Source organism: Trachypithecus francoisi, unplaced genomic scaffold, assembly GCF_009764315.1.
Source record: "Trachypithecus francoisi isolate TF-2019V2 unplaced genomic scaffold, Tfra_2.0 Contig00084, whole genome shotgun sequence".
NCBI lineage: Eukaryota > Metazoa > Chordata > Mammalia > Primates > Cercopithecidae > Trachypithecus > Trachypithecus francoisi.
The window spans coordinates 396,156-419,874 of record NW_022680469.1 but is presented as its reverse complement, the minus strand read 5'-3'; the positions used below and the strand labels follow the sequence as shown (position 1 = coordinate 419,874).

The 23,719-nt window shown below is 38.5% G+C and overlaps 1 pseudogene; it reads left to right on the top strand.

The window, feature by feature from the left end:
* Positions 1–276: 276 nt before the first annotated feature.
* LOC117090476 overlaps positions 277–23,719 on the top strand; it is a 32,523-nt pseudogene continuing 9,080 nt past the window's right edge.

Below are 23,719 nucleotides of genomic sequence, written 5' to 3'. Positions count from 1 at the left end.
CTTTGCTTCTCCCACTTTGTGTCTGTATTGCCTGTGAGCAATTCATGGCATGATGTCCCATAGCTTGGGCAGAGAAGAATGTAGGCACAAAGTTCGGCTGCTGACTTAAAAGTCCGCCTTTCCCTGTCTGAGGTATTTCATTTAACATAAAGTTCTTTAATTCCCTTTATGATGTTGCAAATTACAAAACTTCGAGTTGGAATCTGGGTTCCACGCTGAAAGAAAACTCACTGCAAGTGGCAAGGAAAGCAAAGTAAGCGGGTTTGGGAGAGTATCATGAAGGTAAGGAAGGCTAATGTGAAGTTTCAGTCACCTGTGACAGAGTGGCAAATTGCAAAGGCTTTGGGAATTGCAACTGCCAAGATGGATGTAAATGGCCGCTTCCTAGGCTTCGCTAGGGAAGCCCCAGATGCAAGGCGCTGGCTCCTACCCAGGGAAGCAGCATGCGGACTGGGACAAGTTAGAGGTGGGGAATTAGGAGAGCTTTTGGAGCAGAGCAGCATGCAAGCGAAGTTCGAAATCCATTTAGGCACTGAAGGACTTACAGAGTTGCTGATCTTGCTTTAGTATAGTACATTTGTTCCAATTGATGAACCATATTGATACATTACTATAAACCCAAGTCCATAATGTACATAAGGATTCATCCGTTTTTTTTTTTTTTTTTGGAGATGGAGTCTCACTGTGTCAACCAGGATGGAGTGCAGTGGTGTGATCTCAGCTCACTGAAACCTCCACCCCCCAGGTTCACACCATTAGCTCTACCTCCCAAGTTCACACCATTCTCCTGCCTCAGCCTCCTCAGTAGCTGGGACTACAGGTCCCCGCCACCATGCCCAGCTAATTTTTTGTATATTTAGTAGAGACAGTGTTTCACTGTGTTTGCCAGGATGCTCTCGATCTCCTGACCTTGTGATCTGCCCAGCTTGGCCTCCCAAAGTGCTGGGATTACTGGCATGAGCCACTGCGCCAGGCCAGGATTCACTCTTTGCATCATACGTTCTACATTTGTTCACACATGTGTAATGATATGTATTCATTAGTACTATATTATACAGAATACTTTCACTGGCCTAAGAATATTCTGTGCTCTGACTATTCATTCCTTCTTCCCTCACGTGGCAACTTCTGATACGTTTACTTTCTCTATAGTTTTGTCTTTTCCAAATGGTTATATAGTTGTAATCAAACAGTATGCAGCCTTTTCAGATTGGCTTCTTTCATTTAGCCATGTGTTTTTTGTGGCTTGGTAGCTCATTTATTTTTATTGCTAAAAAATATTCAATGTATGGGTGGACCACAGTTTATTAATAATTCACCTATTGAAAAACATCTTGGTTGCTTCCAAGTTTTGGCAATTATGAATATAGCTGCAGTAGGTATTCGAATGCAGGATTTTATATGAACAGGACTTTTCAGCTTCTTTGGGTACATACCAAAAAGTGTACTTGTTGAATTAGATGGTGATATTATATTTAGTTTTCTGAGAAACTGCCAAACTTTCTTTCAAAGTCTCTTTATAAAAGCATTCCCACTAGAAATGAATGAACGTTTCTGTTGCTCCATTTGGAGCATCCTTACTGACGTTTGGTATTGCCATTGTTTATCTACATTCCAACATATATGTAGCTATATCTCATTTTTTAAATGTGTAATTTTCTGATGACATATGACATAAAGTATTTTTTATATGCCCATTTGTAATAAATATATCTTTTTTGGTGAGTTATCTCTTCAATTCTTCAGTTCTTTTACTTTGCTGTTGTTGTTTAGTGCTCCATGTGAGGATTTTAGCTATTTTTAATACGATTATTTGTTTCCTTATGTTAAGTTTTAAGGATTCTTTGTATATTTTAAATACTAATCCTTTATCACTCATGTGTTTGCAAATATTTTTGCAGAATGTAGTTTATCTTTAAATTCTGTTAGCAGTGCATAGCAGAAGTTTTAAAATTATAACTAAGTCCAACTTATTATTACTAATTTTAATTGCAGCATGTCTTAGGTGTTGTATCTAAAATGTCTTAGGTATTGTATCAAAAAAGTCAACTGTTGGCTGGGCGTGGTGGGTCACTCCTGTAATCCCAGCACTTTGGAAGGCCAAAGTGAGTGGATCATGATGTCAAGATATTGAGATCTCATAGCTAACATAGTGAAACCCCATCTCTACTAAAAATACAAAAATTCGTTGGACGCAGTTGTCTGCACCTGTAGTCCCAGCTACTTGGGATGCTGAGGCAGGCAGTCCCAGATACTGGGAGCTAAGCCAGGAGAATCACTTGAACCCAGGAAGCAGAGGTTTCAGTGAGTCAAGATCATGCCACTGCACTCCAGCCTGGCAACAGAGTGAAGCTCTATATCCAAAAAAAAAAAAAAAGAAAAAAGTCAGTTGTCATCCCCAAGGTCATTTACATTTAATCCTGTGTTATCTTTTTGAATTTTTATGTACTGTATAAGTTTATTTATAAAATTTATATGTTTGTATATAAAGTAAAAATATATATTATACGTATGTTTACATATAAAAATTTTAAGTTGTATATATAATAACTTACATTAAGTCTATGTGTGTTTATATACTATACATATACTATATATACTATATATACTATGTATTCTATATATACTATACATATACTATATATACTATATATATTCTCTCTCTCTATATATAATATACACATTTTTTAAAAATCCTAGAATTTTATGGTTCTGTTTTATATTTAGGCATGTAATTCATTGTGTTAATTTTTGTGAAAAAATATTTTGTGAAAAAAATTTATTTTTTAAGTGCTTATGCATCTAGGACCATTTGTTAAAAACACTATTCTTGGCCGGGCGCGGTGGCTCAAGCCTGTAATCCCAGCACTTTGGGAGGCCGAGACGGGCAGATCACGAGGTCAGGAGATCCAGACCATCCTGGCTAACATGGTGAAACCCCGTCTCTACTAAAAAATACAAAAAAATTAGCCGGGCGAGGTGGTGGGCGCCTGTAGTCCCAGCTACTCGGGAGGCTGAGGCAGGAGAATGGCGTGAACCCGGGAGGCGGAGCTTGCAGTGAGCTGAGATCCGGCCACAGCACTCCAGCCTGGGTGGCAGAGCGAGACTCCATCTCAAAAAAAAAAGAAAACACTATTCTTTCTCTATTACTTCTATTGCCTTTGCTTGTTTCTCAAAGACAAGTTGACTTTATTTATATATGTCCATTTCTGACATTATTTTGTTTCTTTGATCTATTTATTATTTTACCAATGTCACATAGTCTTGAATACTGTAGCTTTATAGTAAACCTTGAAGTCTGACATTGTCAGTCTTCTGACTTCATTCTTTTTTAGTGTTGTACAGGATATTCTGTATCATTTGCTGTTTTTGCTTAGGTGTTAAGAACTTCATTTCTCTTTCATTTTTGAAAGGTAGTTTTTCTGATTGTAGTATTTTAGGGTGGGAAGTTTTTTCTCTTTTAGCATCTTAGTATGTATCATCCCATTCTCTCCTTGCCTGTAATGGCATTCATTATTCTGTTGAATAACGTGCTGTGAGTCTGATGGGGATCTCCTTACATGTGACTTGACACTTTTCTCTTGTTGTTTTTAGAATTTTCCCTTTGTCTTTGACGCTTGACAGTTTGGCTCTAATGTGCCATCAGAAAGACCATTATGGCTTAAACGTATTTGGGGAAATTTTTTGTTTTCTGTATCTGTATATACCTATCTCCTACAATACATTGGAATTCTCAGCTATTATTTTGTTAGATAGTTGTTGTATGTCTGTGTCCCTCTCTTATCAGAACTCCTGAATTCAGAAATGTGTTCATTTTATAGGGTCTCATAGATCACTTATTTTTTCTTTATTCTCTTTCATTTTTATTTTCTCCTGACTAGATGAGTTTAAAAGATGTGTCTCAAAGTTCAATTTTTAAGATTCTCCTTGATCTAGTCTATTTTTGAAGCATCTGATAGTATTTTGAATTTTCATTCAAAATTTTCAGTTGTAGAATTTCTATTTAGTTATTTTAAAGCTACCTCATTGTTGAATTTCTGATTCAGATCATTAATTATTTTCTTGTTTTTTTATTATGAGTGTTCTTCTGTATCTCACTGAATCTTCTTGATATTATTATTCTCAATTCATTTTTAGCATTTTATAGATTTTTTTCTCATTAGAATCTGTTCATGAAGAATCATTGTGTTCTTTTGGAGTATCAAGTTTCCTTGATTTTTAAATTTTTTTTTGTGTGTCCTTACATTGATATCTATATACCTGGTGTAACAATCACATCCTCCAAATTTATAGTTGTCTTTTATAGAAAAAAACTTTTGCTGTAGATACATATATGTTGTTTGTTGATTCAGGTGCTTTGGCTTTCATTCTAAGTGCATGCAGTAGTATAGTCTCCATATGATTTATCTATAATCAGTATCAGTGGTGTCTGTGAGTTTCTCATTGGCTTAGGCTATAGTTGTTTGTGAAACCTGTGGTGAAACTTTCCTGGAGAGGGAATACCAAGTTAGTTCATCCTTGGGCCCCAGTTGTGGCAGCAGTGATATAGGTATGCCTGCCCTGGAACCTCTGGGGGTTGTATATGGGCATCAATTTTAGTGGGATCAACATATCCAATCCATAGGTCTTCAGGGGGCTTACTTGGATGCCAGCAGTGGCAGCAGTTGGTTAGACTGGTAACTTGACATCAGGCTTTCAGTGCAGCATAGATGACATCACCAATGGCAGTAATGGCACTGGTCCAACCCTTGGGTTCTCAAGTGTCTTACAATGGTGTTGGTAGTCATGGAAGGTCCGTTCTAAGGCCTCCATATAGCATATGTGGGTGGAAAAAGTTAGTGGACATAGTTGGTGGTGGTGATGGCAGTCTGGGCAGACTTATCCTCAGGCTCCCAAAACGCAGATGGGAGGGTTCAATCCCTAGACACCCAGCATGCTGTTTGTACCAGCATGCTAAGTGCACTCATTCTTAGGACCTCAGAAAGCATAAACAGGCACTGGTGATTGTGGGAAGCTGATCCTCTTTTTCAACCTATTGTTGTTGCCTACCGTTAGCCATGGGGCTACCTGTAGCAGGTGGCATAGTTTGATCTCCAGACTCTTGAACAATGCATGGGCACTGGTGACAGCAGTGGGCAGGTGAGTCTGACCTGCCCAGCGGTGCACATGAGTGCTGGCTGTAGTGACTGGGCAGGTTATTAGTAGGTCACTGGACAGCACACTCAGGTGGTAACAGTTTTTATGATGTGTCTATTCTGAGACTCTAAGATGGGCCAATCCCCAGTCCCCAGGTGGGCCTGTTCCCAGTCCCTCTTAAGGTATGTGAGGTGCATAGTAACTTTTGCTGGAGGCAGTGGGCTTACCGTCAATTCATGCCTCCAGGAAGGTGTCCCCAGGATGACACCCAAGTGGGCAGTCCCCAGTCTGTCTTATGATGTGTATAGGTGCATGGCAGTACTTGCTGGAATGAGTGCGGTTGCTGTCAGAATTAGCAGCCTCAGGAACATGACTCAGGTTTTTGGAATGTGTGATTTGGCTCAGTTTGTCTCTGGAGGAAACCTCCGTGGTACACTGTATTGCTGTTCTCTAAGTTTAGGCCACAGAGCGCTACAGCGCTAGTGACTTCTCTGTACCACTGGACCTTCCTAGTGTCTATCCCTGTGGGTGAGTGTGGAAGGAATGTCAGTGGATTCCAGGGATGTGGAGGTTCAGGGACTGTTGGAACCTTGGTACAATGCAGTGTGGTGGGGAATGGGGTCTCAAAATGTTGCCATGGGTCTCAGGGGGTGTGAATAATCTTGTGTGAACTCCCTCTCTGGAGCTGTGCTCAGTTCCCAGGCAGCTCCCTATTCCACTCTGAGGCCCTCAAGGGCTGAGGGGATCTTGTATGTTTGGAACTGCAGGAGTACACCAGTGGAAACGTGGACTCCTGGGAATCTCTTGCTACCTTTTATCCGCATTGCAGTTTCTCATAACTGCAACCCAATCCTGGTCAATCTGGCTGGCTTACTGCTTTATCGTTTTGTGCTTCAGAGGTTCCCTGTCACTTTCTATTGAATTCCAGTGTTCTTACTTAAATCTTTTTTTCTATGTGTGTATCTGCTGGCTGTTTGGTCCTTCTTCATAGAGAAAGATAATTCTTAGTGCCTCTAGTTAGTCATCTTGAAGCCCCTACCCTCCTCAAGTATTGTTGTACACGCTTTGTTAGAATTTCAGTCAAGAAGTCTTGGCTGGGCGCGGTGGCTCAAGCCTGTAATCCCAGCACTTTGGGAGGCTGAGACGGGCGGATCACGAGGTCAGGAGATCGAGACCATCCTGGCTAACACAGTGAAACCCCGTCTCTACTAAAAAATATAAAAAACTAGCCGGGCGAGGTGGCGGGCGCCTGTAGTCCCAGCTACTCGGGAGGCTGAGGCAGGAGAATGGCGTGAACCCGGGAGGCGGAGCTTGCAGTGAGCTGAGATCCGGCCACTGCACTCCAGCCTGGCCACAGAGCGAGACTCCGTCTCAAAAAAAAAAAAAAAAAAGTCTCTCTCTCTCCTCTCCTCTCTCTCTCTCTCTCTCTCTCTCTCTCTCTCTCTCTCTCTCCTCTCTCTCTCTCTTTTGATAGTTTGAATATTTCTCTCTTCCAACATGCGTGAAAAAGGTCTAATTTCCCTAGCATTAAATGAATTATGACAATGAGGTCTTAGTGGCTTTATAAGAGAAGAAGATTGGGAGGCCGAGGCGGGCGGATCACGAGGTCAGGAGATCGAGACCCTCCTGGCTAACACGGTGAAATCCCGTCTCTACTAAAAAATACAAAAAACTAGCCGGGCGCAGTGGCGGGCGCCTGTAGTCCCAGCTACTCGGAGGCTGAGGCGGGAGAATGGCGGGAACCCGGGAGGCGGAGCTTGCAGTGAGCCCAGATCGCGCCACTGCACTCCAGCCTGGGCGACACAGCGAGACTCCGTCTCAAAAAAAAAAAAAAAAAGAGAAGAAGAGACAAAACCCAGCACAGTCAGCTTCCTTGCCATGTAACGTCCTGTGACGTCTTAAGACTATTCAGAATCTGCGCCAGCAAGAGGACCCTCTTCAGGTGCAGACTCTCAGTCTTGGATTTCCCAGCCTCCAAAAATATAAGAAATAAATTTATTAAAAATAAATTATCCTGTCTCAGGTATTAAGTTATAGCAATCGAAAACAAACTAGGAGAGTTGTTAAATAAATGTTTTTTTGTTTTAAGTTCTAATTATTCACTGCTGATAAAAATTGAGTATCCCTTATGTAAAATGTTTGGGACCAAAAGTGTTTCAGATTTCTATGGCTTTTTTTATTGGAATATTTGCTTATATTTAACCAGCTGAGCACCCATAATTCAAATGTGAATCCAAAATGCACCAATGAGGTTTTCCTTTGTGTTTTACATTGGTACTCAAAAAGTCAGATTTTGGAGCATTTTGGATTTCATATTTTTAGCTTATTGATGTTTCACCTGTATATAGCAAAATGATTAACTTTTCTATATCTTTGTACTCTGTAATGTTGCTATGATTACTTAGGTACAGTAGTTTAGTGTCATTGTTGACTTTTTTTTTTTAGATTTTCATTTTATTTTTGAACATCGTTTTATTTCTTCCTTCCAGTCTGTGTACCTTTTATTTTCCTTCCTTGTCTTACTACATCAGCTAGGATTTCTCCTATAGTGTTTAGTAGGAGTAATGAGAGACAATGTTATTTTCTTCCTCCTGATATTAGAGGGGAAGCTTCTAGTTTCACACATTAAATATGATGTTAGCTGTATGTTTTTCTAGATGTTATTTTTCAACTTGAGGATTTTACCGCTCTATTCCCAGTTTGCTAAGAGTTTTAATTTTATTTTTATGAATGGATGTTAAATTTTATCAAATGCTTTTGTATTTCTATAGAAATCATCATATGGTTTTATAAAAAAAATATGTTGCTGCGATATATTACTGATTTTTTAATGTGGAATAGGCTTTGCATGCCTAGAATCCATCCCACTTTGGCATGGTGCATTACTTTTTATACACTGTTGGAATCAATTTGCTAATATTTTGTTGAAGATTTTTGCATCCATGTACATTGGTCTATTGTTTTATTTTCTCATAATGTCTATTTGAATTTGATATTAGAGTAATGCTGACTTCATACAATGAGTCAGGAAATATCTCTCTGCTTTTATTTTCGGAAATAAATTGTAGAAAATGGTATGTTTTTAACAATAAATGTATTTGTAAAACTCAAGCATCACCTTCCTGTCAATAGGAATGCATACAGAGTTTAATGTTATTTAATGCATACACAGCTTCAACTTTGGAAGGAAAAGAATTCTGGAGACTGGTTACACACAAGAATGTACTTAATTCATACAATGGAAAACGACTAGCATAATAAATCTTATGTTGAATATATTTTGTCACATTACTTTTGGAAGAAGAAGATTCTCTTTGAACTTTGTATCTTCACCAAATAGTTTTATTCACTTTTTGCCTTTACATCCTCTTTCATTTTATTAAAGTTGGTTATGATTCCTCTGTCTTATCTCCAGAAAGACAAAGGCTCAAGGGGACTTAAAGAGTGTGCTAATTATATGTCTAATCAATGGAGTTATATATTCCTATTGCATTAATTAGGTTGCTGTTTAGTTTAATACTCAGTTCTTGTAATTATGTTGTTTTGAAACGCTTTATTCATTAAAACAAATATATTTATTAAAATACTAATTTCAACTCTGGTGGTCTAATAACAGAAGACAGGAAGAGAAAATGAGAAAAAAAAAGGAAAGAATGGAGAGGGAAGAGGAGACCAATGAGCATGTGTACACCCACACATGCACATACACATAATTCCTTCTGCCATCCCTCCCACAACATGATTACACTGGTTCATACATTTGTCTCTGGTTTTGCCCTGCAGGTCCTCAGCCCACATGGATTTTCTATCACTTCCTGCTTCAATCAGTCATTAGCTAAGAATAGGCCTCTCTATCTGCTAGCAGCCCAGCACTTAACCAGCTGTGGGAGGCTGGCTGCAGGTTCCTGCATGGGGCTTACTTAGGCCTCACTGCCCAACCGGAGAGGAGGAGTCTTTGACTTTGCCTTTGGTACATTGTGTAATTAAACTATGTTCAGGACAAGTTGCACCGAATGTACCCATGCTGAGAGGATAAAGAGGACACTATGGAAAAGTCAGTCATTACTTAGGCAGAGAAAGTGAACCTTCTGAAACAGAGGAGTAAGTGATGTGCGATCTGTGATGGCACTTTCTGTTTCCCTCAGCAGAGATTTTGAGTGCATGTTAATACTCTTGCTGAAATGAAGGAGATAAGGATATCAATGGGAAAAATCCATAGCTCATACATATTTAAGCAGGAACTGTATCATCACTAGGCAAGAGATAAGTCAGTTTACATTAGATCTAAACAACAATGCTGGCAGCAGATAAATAACTCAGGCATCCTTGAGGTACTGAAACAATTATTGCTTTTGTGCCATGATTCCATAGCATATAGGAACAGGGGAAGAATGACTATTGGGACAAAAAGAATCCAACTTAGTATCATGAAGCTAAACAGAACTAAGAGGAACCAGGACAGAATCCTCAGCTTTTACCTCTGCCTATGAGCAGAAGGGTAGACAAGTAACCTCAGTAAGACATAGACCCAGGAAGGAGCATAATGGCTTCACCAGGGAGTAATTTTTCCAGCCAGTGAGAGGAGTACACAGTAGTTCATTGGACATAGGTTTAGTCACATCCATATTTCATCTTTCTGAGTGAAGTGTTTTAGAGTGGTAGAAGCACTAGTTCAGGGTCACAGAACAAACCAGGCGAGAACCTAGATCTCACTACTTCAGGAAACAGAGTCAGAAAACAAAAGCAACTTCCAGGTAGGGAGAAATCCAAGATACTCATAATTACCAAGAGACTTGACATTTCAGTCACTTGTCAAGGATCTACTAAGTATTTACTGTGTACAAAGCAACATGCTGGGAATATGGGGGCCACAGTGTTGTAAACCCTCAAAACATCAAGCAGAGAAACAGTCTTTTTTGTGCCTAGCAAGGAAAGCTATGAAATACAGCGAGCCTATAGAAAGAGAAAACAAAATCAATGATTTCTAAGGTCCCACTTTGAAATGCACACTACAGTGGAGTTTACAGAAGGTCATCAAATCACTCTCCTGTATCCAACCTGAAATAAAGATATCAGATTGTTCTCCTGTCAATAGGAGTGGAGGTGGGAGAGGCATCCTTTCACCATCCTTGAAGGGTTAGACCTCATTTTCTAACATAGGCTGGGGAAATTATTTTAATACAAATTAAGGAATAACATAATATCTTAAGTCTGAGAAAAAAAGCTGGACAAAGTTGTCTTAGATGTTTTGCATATACAAAGTGCTTATTGGTGGATATCTTAAAAACTTGCAGGAAACAGAGTACTGGGAAATAAAGAAGTCTGTTTAAAGATGTACTTTTCTCTATGCTACAAAATATTGCATCTAATTTTAGGCTTTAGTGACCATAATGTCTGACCTTGACATTGTGGTGTTTCTACTATATAATTTAACTGATACATACTGTTGGAACAATACCAAAGTCAAAGATTCTGACAGCTCTCTGAAGACATATAAGTCCCCTTAAAATTTCCATCCATGCAGTGACTCACAGATAAGGTTAACAGAAACCCTTATTATAAGGTACAGAAACTTAGAGGCATGGAAGTGACATTAGATGACACTGTACAAGCTACTTGCTGGCATTTTTGTTATCACAGTTTTGATATTTTCCAACCATAGGGATGCAGTCTTGGAGAAGAATAACTCATATCTCCTCAGGGACAATATTTGGACATTTCCTGTTCTTGTATTTTTCTCCACAAGTCTTCTCTATTATCTTTGCTGCTTCTGAACTTATTGAATTATACACAGAAACAAAATTAGATAACAGATGTTGAAATAATGAGAAAAAAGGACTATGTAATGTATTTATCCCATGCATAATTATTTAACAACCACTATGTGCCTACCAAGATGTTGAGCATTTATAGCAGGAAATAAACATTATTTCAGGCACAGTGAAACTCTTGGGAAGAGAACAAGTATACATATATTAAAATATATGATATTCTAGTTCATGACGAATACTCTTAAAAAATTAAGATGATAAAGGGGACAGAGAGAGGATGTTAGTTTAAATGATAAATTATTCATTACAAATCTTGCATTGACAGAATAATATGCTTAAGTCGTGAATCAGTTAGCTCTTTCACAATACTGCTATTTTAAAAACTACCTTAAAACTTAGTACTATGTATCAGTAAACATTTATTTCTCAATTGTCTATGACTCACATATCTTTGGGTGAGCTATAGTGCGCTAATCTACACTATGCACAACTGAACTCAACTGCAAATGTAGGCTGGAGCCCAGGTCTGCTTCACGTCTGCTACCTTTTGCGAATGAGTTGAATATGTAGGACATACTATTCTCATGGCAATAGTAAACATTCAAGAGGATATAATGAAAATGCAATGATTCTTAAGAGGTAAACACAGAAGTGACACATTGCTACTTCTGATGGCATTTTATTTTCCAAGGCAATCCTGTAGCCTGATCTCAAGAGTAGGACGGTATGCTTATAAGATGAACTGCAAATTCTCTTGTCAAAGGATGTGGAGACAAGATGGGATGAGCTAGGGAGATGAGCCATATGCCATACCAATGCTAATACTAAAAAAAATTGTTTGAAAAATGTTTTTCCTACCTGGGCTTGCCAGGAAGTGAAAGACACAGGTAGGGAATGTGAGAAAAATCACCAGAAACATCGTTTCCTTTGAGTGGCACAAACCTGAAGTATGGTCCATAGTGTATAGCCCAAAGAGTCATCACTTGGTCTCACTGTGCTAACAACTACACCTTTAGTGAATCTGAGGAGCTGTCATCTGATGTGTAAAGACATTGGACTCTGATAAGCAGGTGAGATTTCCAGCTTTTTTTTTCTGAAATTCATGTTTCTCTACTCCCAGTCCTGTCCCACATATTTCAGGCCATTTTGTTGTACAAGATGGGAAATACCCCTAAGAATCCTTTCAGAAAATGATGATTTCTGAAATCTGACTGCCCTTCAGTAAATTCTCCAGAGCTCTTCAGTCAGCCAAGTACCACAACCTGGCTCATACCTGTAGTTAGGAAAGCTGATTTTATATATACATATTTTAAGTTTTAGGGTACACATATGACCCAGCCATCCCACTACTGGGTATATACCCAAAGGATTATAAATTACTCTACTACAAAGACACATGCACATGTATGTTTATTGCGGCACTATTCACAATAGCAAAGACTTGGAATCAACCCAAATGTCCATCTGTGACAGACTGGATTAAGAAAATGTGGCACATATACACCATGGAATACTATGCAGCCATCAAAAAGGATGAGTTTGCGTCCTTTGTAGGGACATGGATGCAGCTGGAAACCATCATTCTTAGCAAACTATCACAAGAACAGAAAACTAAACACCGCATGTTCTCACTCATAGGTGGGAACTGAACAATGAGATCACTGGACTCGGGAAGGGGAACATCACACACTGGGGCCTATCATGGGGAGGGGGGAGGAGGGAGGGATTGCATTGGGGAGTTATACATGATATAAACGTTATGCACATGTACCCTAGAACTTAAAGTATAATAAAAAATAAAAAATAAAAAAAAAAAAAAAGTTTTAGGGTACAAGTGTATAGCGTGCAGGTTTGTTACATATGTGTATATGTGCCATGTTGGTGTGCTGTACCCACTAACTTGTCATTCACATTAGATATACCTCCTAATCTATCCCTTCCTCCTCCCCCGAGCCCACAACAGGAGGTGGTGGTGGTTGTTGTTGCTATTTGTTTGTTTTTGAGATGGAGTCTCGCTTTGTCACCAGGCTGGAGTGCAGTGGTACTATCTCGGCTCACTGCAATCTCCACTTCCTGGGTTCAAGCAATTCTCCTGCCTTAGCCTCCCAAGTAGCTGGGATTACAGGCACATGCCACCATGCCCAGCTAATTTTTGTATTTTTAGTAGAGACAAGGTTTTGCCATGTTGGTAAGGCTGGCCTCAATCTTGTGACCTCGTCATCCACCTGCCTCGGCCTCCCAAAGTGCTGGGATTACAGGCATGAGCCACTGCACCCAGCTGGGAGTGGTATGTTAAATGGTGAGGGTAAATAGGAATTTAAGCCATCTTTACGTAGGAGAATTCTGGTTTATGTCCAAAAAGTATGTGAGGTATCCCAAATTCTGTAAATAACACTAGGGTAGAATTGGAAGTAGGACAAGCTAGATGTAACAATTGTTCTTTTTCTTTTCTTCTTCTTTTTTAACTTACTTTAAGTTCTGGAATGAATGTGCAGGTTTATTACATAGGTATACATGTGCCATGGTTGTTTACTGCACTGATTAATGCATCTCCTAGGTTTTAATCTCCTTAAACATTGGGCATTTGTCCCAGTGCTCTCCCTTCCTTTTCCCCAGTCCTCTGACAGGCCCCAGTGTATGATGTTTCCCTCCCTGCATTCATGTGTTCTCAGTGTTCAACTACCACTTATGAGTGAGAACATGTGGTTTTGGTTTTCTGTTCCTGTGTTAGTTTGCTAAGAATGATGGCTTCCAGCTTCATCCATGTCCCTGCAAAGGAGGTTAACTCATTCTTTTTCACAGCTGCATAGTATTCCATGGTGAAAATGTGCCACATTTTCTATATCCAGTCTATTACAGATGGGCATTTGGATTGGTTCCAAGGCTTTGCTATTGTAAATGGTGCTGCAATAAACAAAAGTGTGCATATTTCTTTACAGTAGGATCATTTATGATCCTTTGGGTATGCACGCAGTAATGGGATTGCTAGGTCAAACAGTATTTCCGCTTCTAGATCCTTGAGAAATTGCGATACTCTCTTCCACAATGGTTGAACTAATTTATATTTCCACCAACAGTGTAAAAGCATTTCTTTTTCCCCACAACCTCACCAGCATCTGTTGTTTCCTCTCTTTTTAATAATCGCCTTTCTAACTGGTGTGAGATGGTATCTCATTGTGGTTTTCATTTTCCTTTCTCTAATCACCAGTGATGATGAGCCTTTTTCCATGTATTTTTGGCGCATAAATGTCTTCTTTTGAGAAATGGCTGTTCATATCACTTGCCCACTTTTTGATGGGGTTGTCTGCATTTTTACTTGTAAATTTGTTTAAGTTTCTTGTGGCTTCTAGATATTAGACCTTTGTCAGATGGGTAGCTTGTAAAAATTTTCTCCCACTCTGTAGGTTGCCTGTTCACTCTGATGATAGTTTCTTTCACTGTGCAGAAGGTCTTTAGTTCAATTAGATTCCATTTGACAATTTTGGCTTTTGTTGCCATTGCTTTTGGTGTTTTAGTCATGAAGTCTTTGCCCATGCCTATGTCCTGAATGATATTGCCTGGGTTTTCTCCCAGAGTTTTTATGGTTTTGGATTTTACATTAAATCTTTAATTAAATCTTTAATCCATCTTGAGTTAATTTTTGCATAAAGTGTAAGGAAAAAGTTCAGTTTCTGTTTTCTGCATATGGTTAGCCAGTTCTTCCATCACCATTTATTAAATACGGAATCCTTTCTCCATCGCTTCTATTTGTCAGATTTGTCAAAGATCAGATGGTTGTAGATGTGTGGTGTTATTTCTGAGGTTTCTGTTCTGTTCCATTGGTCTATACATCTGTTTTGGTACCAGTACAATGCTGCTTCAGTTACCATAGCCTTGTAGTGTATTTTGAGGTCAGGTAGCATGATCCCTCCAGCTTTATTCTTCTTTTTGCTTAGTTGTCTTGGCTATAAGGGCTCTTTTTTGGTTCCATATGAAATTAAAATAGTTTTTTTTTTTCCAGTTCTTCAAGAAAGTCCATAGTGGCTTCATGGTAATAACATTGAATCTATTAATTACTTTGGACAGTATGGCCATTTTCACGATATTGATTCTTTCTATCCATGAGCATGGAATGTTTTTCCATTTGTTTGTGTACTCTCTAACTTCCTTGAGCTGTGGCTTGTAGTTTTCCTTGAAGAGGTCCTTCATGTCTCTTGTAAATTGTATTTCTGGTTATTTTATTCTCTTTGTAGTAATTGTGAATGGGAGTTCACTCATCATTTGGCTCTCGGAATGTCTATTTTTGGTGTATAGGAATGCTCATGATGTTTTCACATTGGTTTGTATCCTGAGCCTTTGTTGAAGTCACCTATCAGCTTAAGGAGTTTTGGGACTAAGACAATGTGTTTGCTAAATATACAATCATGTCGTCTGCAAAGAGAGACAATTTGACTTCCTCTCTTCATATTTGAATACCTTTATTTCTTCATCTTGCCTGATTGCCCTGGCCATAACTTCCAATATTATGTTGAATAGGAGTGGTGAGAGAGTGCATTCTTGTTTTGTGCCAGTTTTCAAGGGAATGCCTCCAGCTTTTACCCATTCAGTATGATATTGGCTATGGGTGTGTCACAAATAGCTTTTATCATTTTGAGATATTTCCATCAATATTTAATTTATTGAGAGGTTTTAGCATGAAGAAATATTAAATTTTATAGAAGTCCTTTTCTGCTTCTATGAGATAATCATGTACTTTTTGTCATTGGTTCTGTTTGTGTGATGGATTATGTTTATTAATTTGCATATGTTGAATGAGCATTGCATCCCAGGTATGAAACAAACTTGATTGTGGTGGATAGCATTTTGATATGTTGCTGGATTCAGTTTACCAGTATTTTATTGAGGATTTTTGCATCGATGTTCATCAGGGATATTGGGCTGAAATTTTCTTTTTTTGTATGTGTCTCTGCCAGGTTTTGGTATCAGGATGAGGCTACCTCATAAGATGAGTTAGAGAGGAATCTCACTCTTTTACTATTGCTTGGAATAGTTTCAGAAAGAGTCATACCAGCTTCTCTTTGTGCCTCTGGTAGAATTTGGCTATGAATCTATCTGATCTTGGATGTTTTTGGTTGATAGGCTATTAATTACTGCCTCAATTTCAGAACTTGTTATGGGTCTATTCAGGGATTTGTCTTCCTTATGGTTTAGTCTTTGGAGGGTGTATGTGTCTAGGACTTTATCAATTTCTTCCACATTTTCTAGTTTATTTGCATAGAAGTGTTTGTAGTATTCTCTGATGGTAGTTTGTATTTCTCTGGGATCAGTTGGGATATCCCCTTCCCATTTTCATTGTGTCTATTTAATTCTTCTCTCTTCTTCATTAATCTAGTTACTAATTCATCAGTTTTGTTAAACATTTGCACAAACTAGCTCCTGGATTCACTGATTTTTTGGAGGGCTTTTGTGTCTCTATCTACTTCAGTTCTGTTCTGATCTTAGTTATTTATTGTATTCCAGTAGCTTTTGAATTTGTTTATGTTTACTTCTCTAGTTGTTTTAATTGTGATGTTAAGGAGTCAGTTTTAGGTCTTTCCAGTTTTCTGTTATAGGCATTTAGTGGTATAAATTTCCTACTTAACACTGCTTTAGCTGTATTCCAGTGATCTTGATATGATGACTCTTCATTCTCATTGGTTTCAAAGAAATTCTTTATTTCTGCCTTAATTTTGTTATTTATCCAATCAGGAGCAGGAGGTTCTTCAATTTCCATGTACTTATTCAGTTTTGAATGAGTTTCTTAATCTTGAGTTCTAATTTCAATTCACTGACTCTGATTGATTTTATTTCATTTGTATTTGCTGAGGGAGTGTTTTACTTCTAATTATGTGGTCAATTTTAGAAGACATGTCATGTGGCACTGAGAAAAATGTATATTCTCTTGATGTCAGGTGGTGAGTTCTGTAGATGTCTATTAGGTCTTCTCAGTCTAGAGCTAAGTTCAAGTCCTGAATATCCTTGTTAATTTTGTCTTGTTGATATAATATTGACAGTGGGATGTTAAAGTCTCTCACCATTATTGTGTGGGAGTCTAAGCCTCAGTAGTTCATTAAGAACTTGTTTATGAATCTAGGTGTTCCTGTATTGGGTGCATATATATTTAGGATAGTTAATTCTTCTTGTTGCACTGACAACTTTAACATTATGTAATGCCCTTCTTTGTCTTTTTGATCTTTGTTTAACATCTGTTTTATCAGAGACTAGGATTGGAATGCTTGGTTTTTTGTTTGTTTGTTTTTGCTTTCCATTTGCGTGGTAAATATTCTTCCATGCCTTAATTTTGGCCTATGTGTGTCTTTGCATGTGAGATGGGTCTCCTGAATACAACACACTGATGGGTCTTGACTCTTTATCCAATTTTCCAGTCTGTGTGTTTTAACTGGAGCATTTAACCCATTTACATTTACCATTAGTATTGTTATGTGTGCATTTGATCCTGTCATCATAATGCTAGGTGGTAATTTTGCACATTACCACCAGTTGATGCAGTTTCTTCAGTGTCATTAGTCTTTATATTTTGCTGTGTTTTTTTCAGTGGCTGGTACCAGGTTTTCCTTTCCTTATTTAGTGCTTCCTTCAGGAGCTCTTGTAAGGCAGGCCTGGTGGTGACAAAATAATTCAGCATTTGCTTGTCTGGAAAGGATTTTGTTTGTCTTTTCCTTATGAAGCTTAGTTTGGCTGGATATTAAATTCTGGGTTGAAAATTATTCTCTTTAAGAATGTTGAATATTGGCCCCCACTCTCTTCTGGCTTGTAGGTTTCTGCAGAGAGATCCAGTTATTCTGATGGGCTTCCCTTTGTAGGTAACGTGACCTTTCTCTCTGGATGCCCTTAAAATTTTTTTCTTCTTAACCCTGAGGAATCTGATGATTTTGTTTCTTGAGGTTGCTCTTCTTGAAGAGTATCTTAGACATGTTCTCTGTATTTCCTGAATTTGCATGTTGGCCTATCTTGCTAGGTTGGGGAATTTTTTCTGGGTAATATCTTGAAGTGTGTTTTCCAACTTGGTTTCATTCTCCCTGTCACTTTCAGTTACACCAATCAGTCTTAGGTTTGGTGTTTGCACATTGTCCCATATTAATGGGAGGCTTTGTTCATTACTTTTCTCTTTTTTTTTTTCCTCTAATCTTATTTTCACATCTTATTTCAGTAAGTTAATCTTCAATCTTTGATATCCTTTATTCTGCTTGATCAGTTTGACTATTGCTACTTGCATATGCTTCACAAAGTTCTTGGGTTTTTCAGGTCCATCAAGTCATCTATGTTCCTCTCTAAATGGATTATTCTGGCTAGCAGTTCCTGTAACCATTTATCAACATTCTTAGCTTGCTTGCATTGGGTTAGAACATGGTCCTTTGGCTCAGAGGTCTTTGTTATAACCCACCTTCTGAAGCCTACTTCTGTCAATTTGTCAATCTCATTCTCCATCCCGTTTTGTGCCCTTGCTGGAGAGAAGTTGTGAGCATGTGGAGGAGAAGAGGCATTCTGGTTTTTATGTTGATTTTTATGTTGTAGATTTCTGTTTGGTAGTTTTTCTTCTAACAGTTAGGACCCTCTTATGCAAGTCCGCTGCAGTTTGCTGGAGGTCTACTTCAGACACTTTTCACCTGGGTATTACCAGTGCAGGCTACAGAACAGCAAAGATTGCTGCCTGTTCCTTCCTCTGGAAGCTGTGCCCCAGTGGGGCACCAGCCTGATACCAGCCAGAGCTCTCCTGTATGACGTGCCTGTCAACTTCTGTTGGGAGGTTTCTCCCAGTCAGGAGGCACGGGGGTCTGCGACCTCCTTGAGGAGGCAGTCTGTCCCTTTGCAGAGCTGGTGTACTGTGCTGGGAGAAATCCCTCTGTCAGGATCAGCTGCTCTCTTCAGAGCAGGCAGACAGTAATGATTAAATCCACTGAAGCTGCACCAATAGCCACCCTTCCCCCAGGTGCTCTGTCTGAAGGAGATGTGGGTTTTGACTGTAATCCCATAACTGAGGCTATTTCCTTTCCTTCAGAGATGACCTGCCCAGCGAGGAGGAATCTAGAGAAGCAGTCTGGCCACAGCTGCTTTGCTTTGCCCAGCCGAGACCTCCCAGCCTCCTTAGCATTGTCAGGGGAAAACCACCTACTCAGTAATGGCAGATATTCCTCCCTGAACCAAGCTGGATTGTCCCAGATAGACTTCAGACTGCTGTGCTGGCAGTGAGAATTTCAAGCCAGTAATTCATAGTTTGCTGGATTCTCTGGGAATGAACCCACTGAGCGAGACCACTTGACTCCACGACTTCAGCCCCCTTTCCAGGGGAGTGAATGGTTTTGTCTTACTGGGGTTCCAGGCACAACTGGGGTATTAAAAACAAAAACAAAAACCAAAAAGCTCCTGCAGCTAGCTCAATGTCTGCCCAAACAGTGCCCAGTTTTGTCCTTGTAACCCAGGGCCCTAGTGGTGTAGGCATACAAGGGAATCTCCTGATCTGCAGATTGAAAAATTTGTGGGAAAAGCATAGTAACTCAGATGGGTAGCACAGTCCCTCATGGATTCCCTTGGCTGGGAGAGAGAGGTCCTCAGCTGCTTCCATTTCCCAGATGAAGTGAAGCCCCACCCTGCTTCTGCTTGCCCTCCATGGGCTGTGCCCCGCTGCTTAAATAGTCCCAATTAGATGAACTGGTTACCTCAGTTGAAATCACCCACCTTCTGCGTTGACTTTGCTTAGAGCTGCAGACCAGAGCTGTTCTTATTTTATCGTCTTGGTCCCTTCTGGTATGCTCTTCTAATAGTTATTCTTTAGACCACCACAATATGGAGGGTGTAGAGCATTCCAGAAACTGCAGGATGGCCTCAGATTTTATTAGCAACTTTGCCAAAATTCCCATGATTCCTACTCTGGTCTCAGAGACCTTTCCTGAGGCCTTGTCTTTTATTGTATTGTATTGTATTGTATTGTATTGTATTGTATTGTATTGTATTGTATTGTTTGTATTGTATTGTATTATATCGTATTGAGCTTTATCCCCAACTACATTAACTTTTAACACTCTATTGAAGTGAAACATACAGACACACAAGTATACACATAATTAGTTCACAGCTTGCTGAGAAATAACATCCACGTAACCAGAACCCAGTTTAAGGAATAGAAAATCACCACCTCCCTAGAAATTCCTGATTCCCTTGCTGTCACTATCAGAGTGATGATGTTCTATCCCCTAAACTGGGGTCTGATTATATGGATGTTGTTTCTTAGCAAGGTTTGCACTAATTATGTGTATACTTATATGTCTGTTAACTCGTAACTTTCAACAACATTGATTGGCTTTATATGTTTTGTATTTTACAAAAATGAAGGTTGTTTTGGTTGGCTTGTCTTGCCTAACATTATATTTGTGGAATTCATTTATTTTTGTATAGGATTGTAGTTCATTAATGCTCATTGCTGAATATTCTCTTGTGTAACTATACCACAATTAAATGATCTGTTCTACAGTTGATGAACATTGGTTACTTTTGGTTTTGTCATTAAGAATAATGTTTTCATCTATATTTATGCACATGTGTATATATTTGGAGGCTATACATATTATTTATGTAGACATGTAAAACATGTGTGCAAAAATACAGCCTCATGAGTAGCTGGTGCAACAGGTCTGACAAATTTTATCAATTTTTTCACTTCCACTAGGCATGTATGAGAGTTTCCCCTGCCAGCCCTCAGAATTTTCTCACTTTTATGTTTTAGCCATTTTAGTAGATTCTTAAAGTTCCAAAATGGCAGAAATAAGTTATTTTTTCCTTTAAAAATTCTTCACAGTATCTCCTATATAAATATCTCAGGGGAAAATGTTAAATAATCTGCTAAGAAAATTCTATTATTTTCTTTTTATTTGCAGTAAAATATAGAGTTCAGTACTTGATCTTTAATAAGAGTAGAATTCAGAAAGGGAAAAAATAAAAATCTGAATTCAGTTTCAAGCCTTTCCCATTACCCAAGTCTGCTCTACCTCTTTCCTCTACTTCTAAAGCTGCATTAAATTACACCCTCTAAACTGTTCCCTTCCCACTGAATACATTTCTTCTTCTATCTGCCCTTGAAGCTTAAGCTCCTGGGCTCTAACTACCTGGAGTAATCTTTTTACTTTGCAGATCTCATTAGACATCCAGCCCCAGGTACAATCTCCTCCACTGAGCCTCATTTAAACTGCTACTTCTTAGCATATTTGGGTATTATTCTTTCCACTCCATTGTGCTTATGGTCACAGCCACTTGTCTTTTGATTGTTCTGAAGTGAATTTACATTTAGTTCCTCATTCTAATGGTTTATTCTTAGAAGGCAGTGACCCCAGAATCTAGGAAGGTATTGCCACACTTGCATTGCTCAAAAAACACTTTTTGGCCTGTTACAATACCATTAGCTTTTGTCTTCTAGTTTTAGGGGTCAAGAAAATAGTGTAGAAGTTAGGGTTCATAATGTCTAAATATAACCTGATAAACACATACCTGAGTAATTTTCCAATGCTGAAAATATTTCAAAGGAAATCTTGCTGGTCACTTCTAATTAATCCAGAATATCCTGACTGAGCAGTGGGATCTACTGGTGGCCTCACAGACTGCCTCTGTGTCACTTGGGGTGCCACTTTAGGGTACAGATTCCTGGTCTCATGCCTTTAAAATCTGACTCTATAGAATTGGAATGGCAATCTCTATCGTAACTTTTATACAGTTAACTCTGATGCACAGACAGGCTTGGAAATCAACTGAGTCTGAAAATAAGGTTCTCCATGGAAATAAATTATCAAGAGAGATGTTGAGAAGGTACTGTGATAAAATGATTTGGATTTAGCATTGAAGTTTAAGTCTTAGCACTAACACTTAGGTATGAAACAATGGGCAAATTATCAACCCTTTTGCACTCTGGATACCTTTCTGTCAAGTAAAAATGACATCAGGGATCTGTTTTACTTACTATATACTGAGTAACATATTACCCCAAACTTCACATACTAAAACACAGTTTATTTTTCTCACAATTCATTGGGTGAGTAATTGTTAGAAGGGCCAAGGTTAGTGATTCTCTTTCACGATAGTAAAGACAACTTACATGGGTTGCTTTCAGATATCATCTAGGGTTGTAGTTATCCAGAGGATATCCAAAATGGCACATTCACATGGCCACAAGTTGATGCCAGCTGTTGCTAGAGGATTAGGTGAGTTGTCTACGGGGTCACCTACAATGACTCTCATATGGAAATTAGACTTCTTTTTTCAATTTTTATTTTTTTTTAATTTTACATGGTGCATAGTAGAGATAGATGTTTATGGAATATATAGTCTATTTTGGTGCAGGCATACAAAGTATAATAATCACACCTGGGTAAATGAGGTATCAATTGTCTCAAGCATTTATCCCTTATGTTACAGAGAATCCATTTGTACACTTATAGTTATTTTTACATGTATAATTAAATCATTATTAATTACAGTCATCCCATTGTGCTATCAAATAGTAGGTCTTCACTCTTTTTTATTCCATTAACTAGCTCCACTTCTTCTTCCAATGCACTACTACACTTCCCAGGTTCTCATACCCATCCTTCTACTCTCTATCTTTGTAGGTTTAATTGTTTTTATTTTTAGCTCCCACAAGTAAGTGAGAACATGCTAAGTTTGTCTTTCTGTTCCTGGATTATTGTATTTGACTTAAAGACCTACAGTTCACTCTGATATTGCAAATAACAGGATGTCATTCTTTTTCATGGCTGCATTATACTCCATTGAGTATATTTACATTTTCTTCATGCAGTCCTCTATTGGTTGATACTTAGATTGCTTCCAAATATTGGCTATTGTGTACAGTGTTGCAACAAACATGTGAATGCAGATATCTCTTCCATATACTGATTTGGTTTTTGTTGCGTATATACGTAGCAGCAGGATTGCTGGATCTATTTTCAGCTTTTTATACAAATCTCCAAAATGGCTTCTATAATGATCATCCTATTTTACATTTCCACCAACATTGTTTGAGAGTTCCCTTTTCTCCACATTCTTGCCAGCATTTGTAACTGCCTATTTGGATAAAAGTTACTTTAATGGGGGTGAGATAATATCTCATTGTAGTTTTGATTTTCATTTCTCTAATGATCAATGATGTTGATCACCTTTTCATAAGCCTATAGGTCTTCTTTTGAAAAATGTCTATTCAGATTTTTTTGGCTAATTTATAAGTTGAATTATTAGATTTTTTAAAAATACAGTTGTTGGCTTCCTTGTATATTGTGGTGATTAATTCCTTGTCAGATGGATATTTGGCAAAGTTTTTTCCTGTTCTGCATGTTGTTTCTTCACTCTGTTAATTGCTTTCCTCTATTGTGCAAAAGCTTTTCAGCTTCCTGTGACCTTATTTGTCTAATTTTGCTTTTTTGCCTGTGCTTGTGGGGTAGTACTCAAGAAATCTTTGCCCAGTCCACTGTCCTGGAGAGTTTCCCCAATAGTTTCTTGCAGTAGTTTCATAGTTTGAAGGCTTAAAATTAAGTGATTGAGCCATTTTGATTTGATTTTTGTATATGCTGGTAGATAGTGTCCAGTTTTATTTTTCTGCATATGTATATCCAGTTTTTGCAACACCGGTTATTGAAGAGACTGTCTTTTTCACCAACTTATGTTCTTGCCACCTTTGTAAAAAATCATTTTACTATATATAGGTCTGCAGATTTGTTCCTGGGATCTATATTCTTTTCCACTGGTCTATATGTGTGTTTTTGTGCCACTACATCCTGCTTTGATTACTATAC